Below are 12,041 nucleotides of genomic sequence, written 5' to 3'. Positions count from 1 at the left end.
ATTGAAGTGAAGCTGGAGGAGATAAAAGAAGAAAACACAGCAGAGGAACAACAGAGAGAAGAAGAAGATGATTATGATGATAATGTTCAAACCTCCACAGAGTCTCTGACTCCTGTCTGTAATGCTGGAGAACAGCAGATGCTGCAGATACCAGTGAAGAATGAAGTGAAGCTGGAGGAGATAAAAGAAGAAAACACAGCAGAGGAACAACAGAGAGAAGATGATGATGATGATGATGATGTTCAAACCTCCACAGAGTCTCTGACTTCTGTCTGTAATGCTGGAGAACAGCAGATGATGCAGATACCAGTGAAGATGTGTTCAGTAAAGCTGCTGGACTGCAGGAATCTGATGAAGATGAGAGGAGAAAACACAGCAGAGGAACAACAGAGAGATGATGTTTTTATTTCTTCAGGTATGTTTCTTCCTGTAATGTTTTAAATATTTATGACAATTGACCGTCATGTCAGAATCTGTTTCAAGAAAGACGGCTACATCACTCAAAAGTCGCATTAAAACGTTCTCAAATGTTTTTAAAATTTTTTGCAATTTCAAAGAAATGTCAACCATAAAATAGAAAAACAAAGTTATACCGGTGATGCATAGATTTTTGTTGGAAATCTAAGGTTCAGTAAATGGCATATGAAGTATCCCATGTCTTATGGTTGGAGTTGGCATCAGTTCAATTAAAGTCCATCGTAATAGACTGAAGTTATGTTGGGCTGACACCGGCTGCTATTAGTTGTCATCACTCAGAGACATGTAGCAGTGGAGTCCAACACCAAGCAGGAATGGAGCTGGATCCAGCCGGTTCTGGTGACATCAGGATAGGAGTCCCGAAGTTGAGAGAGGGAAACAAATAAAATAATGTTAGCATAGATGCCATTCAATTTATTGCACAGTTATGGATCATGATAAATGTTTCTGGTTTCTGCAGACCTATCTAAAGCAACCTAATTGTGTGTTGAAGAATAAATTAGATGTATGCCTGGCTAAATAGATGAGTCTTTAGTCTAGAATTAAACTGAGGGAGTGTGTCTGCATTTCGAACTGCGTTAGGGAGACAATTTCATAGTTTAGGAGACAAATATGAGCAGGATCTTCCTCCTTTTGTGGGTTTTGATATTCTAGGAACTATTAACAGGCCAGAATTTTGTGATCATAATGAACGTGATGGAATATGCACTCACCTAAAGGATTATTAGGAACACCTGTTCAATTTCTCATTAAAGCAATTATCTAATCAACCAATCACATGGCAGTTGCTTCAATGCATTTAGGGGTGTGGTCCTGGTCAAGACAATCTCCTGAACTACAAACTGAATGTCAGAATGGGAAAGAAAGGTGATTTAAGCAATATTGAGCGTGGCATGGTTGTTGGTGCCAGACGGGCCGGTCTGAGTATTTCACAATCTGCTCAGTTACTGGGATTTTCACGCACAACCATTTCTAGGGTTTACAAAGAATTGTGTGAAAAGGGAAAAACATCCGGTATGCGGCAGTCCTGTGGGCGAAAATGCCTTGTTGATGCTAGAGGTCAGAGGAGAATGGGCCGTCTGATTCAAGCTGATAGAAAAGCAACTTTGCCTGAAATAACCACTCGTTACAACCGAGGTATGCAGCAAAGCATTTGTGAAGCCACAACACGCACAACCTTGAGGCGGATGGGCTACAACAGCAGAAGACCCCACCGGGTACCACTCATCTCCACTACAAATAGGAAAAAGAGGCTACAATTTGCAAGAGCTCACCAAAATTGGACAGTTGAAGACTGGAAAAATGTTGCCTGGTCTGATGAGTCTCGATTTCTGTTGAGACATTCAGATGGTAGAGTCAGAATTTGGCGTAAACAGAATGTGAACATGGATCCATCATACCTTGTTACCACAGTGCAGGATGGTGGTGGTGGTGTAATGGTGTGGGGGATGTTTTCTTGGCACACTTTAGGCCCCTTAGTGCCAATTGGGCATCGTTTAAATGCCACGACCTACCTGAGCATTGTTTCTGACCATGTCCATCCCTTTATGGCCACCATGTACCCATCCTCTGATGGCTACTTCCAGCAGGATAATGCACCATGTCACAAAGCTCGAATCATTTCAAATTGGTTTCTTGAACACGACAATGAGTTCACTGTACTAAAATGGCCCCCACAGTCACCAGATCTCAACCCAATAGAGCATCTTTGGGATGTGGTGGAACGGGAGCTTCGTGCCCTGGATGTGCATCCCACAAATCTCCATCAACTGCAAGATGCTATCCTATCAATATGGGCCAACATTTCTAAAGAATGCTTTCAGCACCTTGTTGAATCAATGCCACGTAGAATTAAGGCAGTTCTGAAGGCGAAAGAGGGTCAAACACAGTATTAGTATGGTGTTCCTAATAATCCTTTAGGTGAGTGTATATATAAATATATATACACACAGTGCATCCGGAAAGTATTCACATCACTTCACTTTTTCCAAATTTTGTTATGTTACAGCCTTATTCCAAAATTTATTCAATTCATTATTTTCCTCAAAATTCTACAAACAATGCCCCATAATGACAACGTGAAAGAAGTTTGTTTAAAATCTTTGCAAATTTATTAAAAATAAAAAAAACGGAAAAAAATCACATAAGTATTACATAAGTACATAAGTATTCACACCCTTTGCCATGACACTCAAAATTGAGCTCAGGTGCATCCTGTTTCCACTGATCATCCTTGAGATGTTTCTACAACTTGATTGCATGGTAAAATTCAGATTTGGAAAGGCACACACCTGTCCCATGAGGTCCCATAGTAAACAGTGCACGTCAGAGTACAAACCTAGCCATGCAGTCCGAGGAATTGTCTGTAGACCTCCGAGACAGGATTGTATCGAGGCACAGATCTGGGGAAGGGTACAGAAAACTTTCTGCTGCATTGATGGTCCCAAAGAGCACAGTGGCACCAGGGAACCACCAGGACTCTTCATAGAGCTGACCGCCCGGCCAAACTGAGAGATCGGGGGAGAAGGGCCTTATGGTTATCCATAAAAATGGTTAACAACAAAAAGGTTGTGATTCTCCTAACAAGGCCACATGTCATGGTCTGGGTAGATTAGATGGTAAGTGAACAATCAGTTCTCGTGGTCAACTTGTTGAATTCAGGCAGGAGTAAAGACCTGAGCAATATTGACAATTGCCAAATTGTTATAGCCAGATGACTGGGTCAGAGTATCTCTGAAATGGCAAGGCTTGTGGGGTGCTCCCTGTAAGCAGTGGTGAGTACCTACCTACAGTATTCTGAGGAGAGACAAACCACAATCCGGCAAAAGGTTGTTGGACGCCCAAGGCTCATCAATACACAAGGGCAAGGAAGGCTATCCCATCTGGTCTGAATGTCTACTGTGGCAAAAGTCACACAAAATTGTAATGATGGTTTGGTTATGGTAAGAATGTGTCACAACACACAGTGCATCACACCCTGCTGCGTATGGGGCTGCATAGCCGAATACAGGTCAGAGTGCCCATGATGACCCCCGTCCACCATCGAAAGAACCTACAATGGGCACGCTAGCATCAGAACTGGGCCTTGAAGCAGTGGAAGAACGTCACCTGGTCCAATGAGTCCCGTTTTCTTTTACATTACTTGGGACGGCCTTGTACGTGTGTGCCATTTACCTGGGGAGGTGATGAAGACAGAGAGAGAGTCTGCTTCATGGATGGAGTTGGGAAGGTCATTCCACCAAGTGGTATGATGAAGCTGAAAGTCTGAGATAGTGTTTTGGTGCCTCTTTATGTTGGTACAAAAAGGCGACGTTCCATAGCTGGGTTCTAGTGGGTGTGTAGCTCTGCAGAAATTATTTTGGGTATGTTGGAGCAGTCCCAGTGACTGTTCTGTATTCCAGCATCAGAGCCTTGAATTTGATACTTGCATCAACCAGTAGCCAGTGGAGAGAGACAAGGAGTGGTGTAACATGTGCTCTCTTTGGTTCATTGAAGACCAGACATGCTGCTGCATTCTGGATCATTTGCAGAGGTCTAATTGCACATGCAGGGAGGCCAGCATTTAGAGAGTATAAGTAGTCCAGTCTAGTTATGACAAGTGACTGAAAAAGCAGTTGTGTGGCATGTTCAGATAGGAATGGTCTTATCTTCCTGATGTTGTAGAGTGTAAATCTACATGATCTTGCAGTCTTTAAGATCTGGTCCATGAAATTTAGTTTATCAATGGTTTCTCCTAGATTTCTGACCATTTTTGAAGGCATTACTGTAGTCGAACCCAGCTGCATGGTGATTTTGTGTTCAACAGCAGGGTTGGCTGGAAAGACTAGGGGTTATGTTTTGGCTGGATTGAGTTGCAGGTGGTGTTCCTTCATCCAGGCCGAAATGTCTGCCAGTCAGGCAGAGATTCGAGCAGTCACTGTGGTGTCGTTGGGCTGGAAAGACAAGTAGAGTTGTGTGTCAACGGCGTAGCAGTGGTATGAGAAACCATGTGCCTGAATGATGGTTCCCAGTGATGTTGTGTATTTAGAGAAGAGAAGTGGCCCAAGCACTGATCCCTGATGTACCCCAGTAAGTAGTTGATGTGGCTTGGATACCTCACCTCTCCAGGCTACCTTGAAGGACCTACCTTAGAGATAGGAGTTAAACCAGTCAAGCACAGTTCCTGTAAGACCCATATCAGAGACTCAGTGACACACAGCAGGGCAGTCTCAGTGGAGTATCCACTTTTGAAGCCTGACTGAATGTCATTCAGCAGTTTGTTCTGTGAGAGATGGGCAGAGATTTGATTGAAAACTGCCCTTTCAAGTGTTTTTGCCATGAATGGGATGAGAGAGACTGGTCTGTAGTGTTCTATTTGTGTGGGGTCAAGTGCAGGTTTCTTCAGCAGCGGGGTTACTCAAGCCTGCTTAAATGTAATGGGGAAAGTGCCTGTAAGTAGAGACGTGTTGATTATGTGTGTGAGTGCAGGTAGGATGGATGGAGAGATGGCCTGGAGAAGGTGAGAAGGAATGGGGTCAAGAGAACAGGTGGTGGGGTGATTTGAGAGGAGGAGTTTAGAGACCTCAGTGTCAGTCAGAGGAGAGAATGTAGAGACAGAAGAGTTTCATACTGATGACCGCTGTTTAATGGGGTGTGGTGCTGTGAATTTAATGCTGATGGTTGTAACCTTATTAGTAAAAAATGTGGCGAAGACGACTGTTGTCAGTGATGTGTCAGGTGGTGGTGGGGATGGCAAAGTAGTGTGTTGAATGTTCTAAACAAACTGCTTTCTGTTTTCTTGTACTAATGTTATAAATGCAGCACTGGCCCGACTCGCTCTCACAGTTGCCCCCGGCCATTGAGCAGTCCTTTTTGTCGAGCCCTGTGTGGGCTCTTTCAGCAGGTTAATGCACACTGGACACAATTTCCTAGATCTCAATCTTTTCTATGTAAAACCATGGCAGATTTGACGACATTAACTGCAAAAACTGACACTTCTCAATCAATTTTAAAATGCTGAACTTTGACAAATAATAATAATAATAATAATAATTCCTTACATTTATATAGCACTTTTCTAGGCACTTAAAGCGCTTTACATAGTACAGGGGGAATATCCTCAACCACCACCAGTGTGCAGCATCCACCTGGATGATGCGACGGCAGCCATAGTGCGCCAGAACGCCCACCACACACTAGCTATTGGCAGAGAGGAGATGGTAGAGTGATGTAGCCAATTCAGGGATGGAGATCTACTGGCTGTTACTGGTATGATGAGACATGTTATTAATATATTGTTCACAAGATGGCATGAATATGTCTCCAATTTATGGCACATTTTTATATTTTCATGTTTTAACTTCAAAGCTGATTTAAACATTTTTTTTTTATTAATGTATATTAGAAATGTACATGTAAATAAGATAACAAATATCATTAAATGCCCAATGAAATGGATCATTTTAGTGTTATTAATTCAGGGAAGATACAATTTTATCATTATCATAAAAAAAAAAAAAATGGGTTACACATCTGACCCTTTGTTTTAATACTATATGAGGGTTTGAGGGTGGCCGATAAGAAGGACACGGGAGGCAGGTTACTCCACTCACAGGTAATGACCACACTTCAGCGCTCACAGCCTCACACAATACTCTCTTCAGCTCACAATAATAAACTCTTTTGCTTCACAATAATAAACTCTTTTGCTTCACAATCATAACCTTCTGGACCCATGCTCTCTTCCCGTCTGCTGGTTGTGTGGCTGCTTTTATGCCACTCTCCCCATGATCACTGGAATTAGAAACAGGTGTTAACTTAATTTAGCTTAGGTGTAAGCGCCCCTTACCACTCTCTCCGGTTGGGCGCTTGACCCCCCGCTATGTGCGGCTTTATCATACGTGAACGCCTGTTGTTCAAATACATAAATACATAATAGCACATAAAGCAATACATAATACAATTAACAGTGAAAATCACTTATTACTAGGGATGCACCGAAATGAAAATTCTGGGCTGAAACCGAAACCGAAAATCCAGGATGCACTTGGCCGAAAACCGAAACCGAAATTTTTACCTATTAAATATTCTTCTTCTTTCAGTTCTGTAAAAATCTAATTTTACAGATTTTATTAACAATCATCCAAATAATGTAAAGTTTTAGAAAACTATTATATGCAAAACAACAGTCAAGTAATGAACTGAGCTAGCATCTTTCAAAAAGTTTAAATATGCAACAGTAATTTTAACTAGATAGGTACATTTCCTGAAGAAAATGTGAGTGGTGCTTGCCGTGGCAAAACTCGTCAAATAGCCTGCTTGAAAAGAACAGAAATTGTGGTCATAAATAAATCAACCCAGAAGTCTGTATAATTTTCTGGTGCAGAAATATGTGATTTGTTACTAGGTTGCTAGGGTAAGCCCATGTGGTTGCTATGCAGTTAGCAAGGTAATACAATACATGGCTCCTTTCCATCCTGAGTGAAATAAGTCAACCCAAAAATCTGTACTGTTTTCTGGTGCAGAGATATGTGATTTGTTACTCGGTTGCTAGGGTAACCCCATGTGGTTGCTAGGCAGTTACCATAGTGATACTAATCAAGTGTCCTTGCCATCCTGATTGAAATAAGTCAACCCGGAAGTCTCTATGTTTTTGTGATGCAGAGATATGTGATTTGTTACTCGGTTGCTAGGGTAAGCCCATCTGGTTGCTAGGCAGTTACCATAGTGATACTAATGAAGTCTCCTTTCCATCCTGATTGAAATAAGTCAACCCGGAAGTCTCTACGCTTTTCTGATGCAGAGATATGTGATTTGTTACTCGGTTGCTAGGGTAACCCCATCTGGTTGCTAGGCAGTTACCATAGTGATACTAATCAAGTGTCCTTGCCATCCTGATTGAAATAAATCAACCCAGAAGTCTCTCTGATTTTCTGGTGCAGAGATATAGTTACTGCTAAGCGGTTGCTAGGGTACTCTGTGTAGTTGCTAGGGAGTGGCTTGGCAGCTGCCAATCATGAATCTCCAAAGGCTGCTTGTCAGTATGAATGATATAAACCAACTCCCATGCCTCTGTGACATTCAGAATGGAAGATATCCCTCTATGGATTTTGGTTGTTAAGGTGCTTGACAATGGTTGCTAGGGAGGGGCTAGGAAGTGTTGATTTGATGCATGATTGGCTGTTTGCTGTTCCGAGTCAAACGAGACCACCCTTGTGTTTCTATGACACTTCTATCCGGAGATATCCCTTTGATCTGTTTCAATAGAAGTGTATGGGACTTGTTGCTAAGGTGCTCTTAATGGTTGCTAGGGCGTGGCTTGATAGCTTCACAATGATCCTGAGAGACTGATTGGTCGTCTGAGTAAAATGAGCCCACCCCTCGTCTCTATGACACTGTGATCCAGAGCTATGTTCAATACAAATCCCTATGCCTTTTCATTTCATGGGCCGTCCTACACCATTATAAGTCAATTGGGGCATTTTTGGGCAGCTCCTGCCCCCAGGGGTGCAACTTTTACCCCATATTGAGGTATGCTCTTACAGAGCCTGCCAGCCTCTTCAAATGTGGCAAATCACACGCTTCTACTGAAATCCTCGCTTGGAGCTGTGACGCGTCAAAGTTTGTCTCAATGTTAAGTCTATGGGATTTTTCGGCGCTTTTTTGCCCCTGGGGCAAATACCGTACCCGATCGACTTATAAAAGTCATAGCACACGTGTCCTCAATAGGTCGTTCGATTTGACACCTCATTCGTGGGTCTACGCCAAACGGTGCGGGACGAGTTAGGTGCCGAAGTTTTGTTAAGAGATATAAAAAATAAAAATAAAAATAATAAAAATAACTAGATAGGTACATTTCCTGAAGAAAATGTGAGTGGTGCTTGCCGTGGCAAAACTCGATCAAATAGCCTGCTTGAAAAGAACAGAAATTGTGGTCATAAATAAATCAACCCAGAAGTCTGTATAATGTTCTGGTGCAGAAATATGTGATTTGTTAGTAGGTTGCTAGGGTAACCCCATGTGGTTGCTAGGCAGTCACCATAGTGATACTAATCAAGTGTCCTTGCCATCCTGATTGAAATAAGTCAAACCGGAAGTCTGTATGTTTTTGTGATGCAGAGATATGTGATTTGTTACTCTGTTGCTAGGGTAAGCCCATCTGGTTGCTAGGCAGTTACCATAGTGATACTAATCAAGTCTCCTGGCCATCCTGATTAAAATAAATCAACCCAGAATTCTCTTCAATTTTCTGGTGCAGAGATATGTGATTTGTTACTGCGGTTGCTAGGGTAACCCCTCCTTGTTGCTAGGCAGTTACCATAGTGATCATAATCAAGTGTCTTTGCCATCCTGATTGAAATAAACCAACCCAGAAGTATCTACGTTTTTCTGATGCAGAGATATGTGATTTGTTACTTGGTTGCTAGGGTAACCCCATATGGTTGCTAGGCAGTTACCATAGTGATACTAATGAAGTGTCCTTGCCATCCTGAGTAAAATAAGTCAACCCGGAAGTCTCTACTGTTTTGTAGTGCAGAGATATGTGATTTGTTACTCGGTTGCTAGGGTAACCCCATCTGGTTGCTAGGCAGTTACCATAGTGATAGTAATCAGGTCTCCTTGCCATCCTGAGTGAAATAAACCAACCCAGAAGTCTGTACGCTTTTCTGATGCAGAGATATGTGATTTGTTACTTGGTTGCTAGGGTAACCCCATATGGTTGCTAGGCAGTTACCATAGTGATAGTAATGAAGTCTCCTTGCCATCCTGAGTGAAATAAGTCAACCCGGAAATCTCTACAAATTTCTGGTGGAAAGATATGTGATTTGTTACTCGGTTGCTAGGTTAACCCCATCTGGTTTCTAGGCAGTTACCATAGTGATACTAATCAAGTCTCCTGGCCATCCTGATTAAAATAAATCAACCCAGAATTCTCTTCAATTTTCTGGTGCAGAGATATGTGATTTGTTACTCGGTTGCTAGGGTAACCCCTCCTTGTTGCTAGGCAGTTACCATAGTGATCATAATCAAGTGTCTTTGCCATCCTGATTGAAATAAACCAACCCAGAAGTATCTACGTTTTTCTGATGCAGAGATATGTGATTTGTTACTTGGTTGCTAGGGTAACCCCATATGGTTGCTAGGCAGTTACCATAGTGATACTAATGAAGTCTCCTTGCCATCCTGAGTAAAATAAGTCAACCCGGAAGTCTCTACTGTTTTCTAGTGCAGAGATATGTGATTTGTTACTCGGTTGCTAGGGTAACCCCATCTGGTTGCTAGGCAGTTACCATAGTGATAGTAATCAAGTGTCCTTGCCATCCTGAGTGAAATAAATCAACCCAGAGGTCTGTGATATTTTCTGGTGCAGAGATATGTGATTTGTTACTTGGTTGCTAGGGTAACCCCATCTGGTTGCTAGGCAGTTACCATAGTGATAGTAATAAAGTGTCCTTGCCATCCTGAATGAAATAAATCAACCCAGAGGTCTGTACTATTTTGTGGTGCAGAGATATGTGATTTGTTACTCGGTTGCTAGGGTAACCCCATCTGGTTGCTAGGCAGTTACCATAGTGATACTAATCAAGTGTCCTTGCCAGCCTGATTGAAATAAGTCAACCCGAAGTCTCTATGTTTTTGTGATGCAGAGATATGTGATTTGTTACTCGGTTGCTAGGGTAAGCCCATCTGGTTGCTAGGCAGTTACCATAGTGATACTAATGAAGTGTCCTTTCCATCCTGATTGAAATAAGTCAACCCGGAAGTCTCTACGTTTTTCTGATGCAGAGATATGTGATTTGTTACTCGGTTGCTAGGGTAACCCCATCTGGTTGCTAGGCAGTTACCATAGTGATACTAATCAAGTCTCCTTGCCATCCTGATTGAAATAAATCAACCCAGAAGTCTCTCTGATTTTCTGGTGCAGAGATATAGTTACTGCTAAACGGTTGCTAGGGTACTCTGTTTAGTTGCTAGGGAGTGGCTTGGCAGCTGCCAATCATGAATCTCCAAAGGCTGCTTGTCAGTATGAATGATATAAACCAACTCCCATGCCTCTGTGACATTCAGAATGGAAGATATCCCTCTATGGATTTTGGTTGTTAAGGTGCTCGACAATGGTTGCTAGGGAGGGGCTAGGAAGTGTTGATTTGATGCATGATTGGCTGTTTGCTGTCCCGAGTCAAACGAGACCACCCTTGTGTTTCTATGACACTTCTATCCGGAGATATCCCTTTGATATGTTTCAATAGAAGTCTATGGGACTTGTTGCTAAGGTGCTCTTAATGGTTGCTAGGGCGTGGCTTGATAGCTTCACAATGATCCTGAGAGACTGATTGGTCGTCTGAGTAAAATGAGCCCACCCCTCGTCTCTATGACACTGTGATCCAGAGCTATGTTCAATACAAATCCCTATGCCTTTTCATTTCATGGGCCGTCCTACACCATTATAAGTCAATTGGGGCATTTTTGGGCAGCTCCTGCCCCCAGGGGTGCAACTTTTACCCCATATTGAGGTATGCTCTTACAGAGCCTGCCAGCCTCTTCAAATGTGGCAAATCACACGTTTCTACCGAAATCCTCGCTTGGAGCTGTGACGCGTCAAAGTTTGTCTCAATGTTAAGTCTATGTGATTTTTCGGCCGCTTTTTTGCCCCTGGGGCAAATACCGTACTCCGATCGCTTATAAAAGTCATAGCACACGTGTCCTCAATAGGTCGTTCGATTTGACACCTCATTCGTGGGTCTACGCCAAACGGTGCGGGACGAGTTAGGTGCCAAGTTTTGTTAAGAGATATAAAAATAAAAATAAAAATAAAAATAATAAGTATGTGAGATTACAATAGTGATGCTTTGCAAGCACCACTAATAAGTATGTGAGATTACAATAGTGATGCTTTGCAAGCACCACTAATTAAAACAACAGGCAGAACACAGAATGGCAGAGGGCCTCTATTCCACTGATCTATATATAACTATAATATATAATTATATATATAGATCAGTGCTCTATTCTGTTTATGTAAACGTGTGTACACTTTAAGTGAAAATGATTGTGCAAAACAGCAGTAATTGAACTAAATCCAACCTCAACTGTAAACGACAGATGTATCCTCAAGTGAAGAACAAGTGTAAAGTAATTGAGCAATCATATTGGACCGCTTTCTATTTAACTACAAGTGAAAGGTTTCTCTTCAAGAACAAAAGTTGCTAAACTTTCTGACAGTCTCTCCTGTCAGACAGCTCATCAAGAACATGAGATGCTGCACTGAACAGTCTCTCACTCTCTGTGCTGGTGCTTTGGCAGATAAATATCTGCATGCAATCCGCGCAAGCAAAGGAAAGCGGTCTTTGTTTATGCGCCAGTAGTCAAGGGGATTGCCGCTTCTGGCGTAGTTCAGCTAAATACGTCTCAAGTTGTGTTGTAGCAGCGCTAGTTGTGGCACTGCTGTGGATCGGGGCGCTTTCCTGTAGAATCTCTTGCTATACTCTGTGTGTGTGTGTATATATATATGTGTGTGTGTATATATATATATATATATATATATATATATATATATATATATACCTTGAAAGTTCTGCTGAACA

The 12,041-nt window shown here is 42.1% G+C and overlaps 1 pseudogene; it reads left to right on the top strand.

Moving 5' to 3' along the window:
* Nucleotides 1-319: 319 nt before the first annotated feature.
* LOC127618589 (zinc finger protein 665-like) overlaps nt 320-12,041 on the top strand; it is a 52,051-nt pseudogene continuing 40,329 nt past the window's right edge.

Source organism: Xyrauchen texanus, chromosome 25 (genome assembly GCF_025860055.1).
Source record: "Xyrauchen texanus isolate HMW12.3.18 chromosome 25, RBS_HiC_50CHRs, whole genome shotgun sequence".
Lineage (NCBI taxonomy): Eukaryota > Metazoa > Chordata > Actinopteri > Cypriniformes > Catostomidae > Xyrauchen > Xyrauchen texanus.
This window is presented reverse-complemented; position numbering and strand designations above follow the sequence as displayed.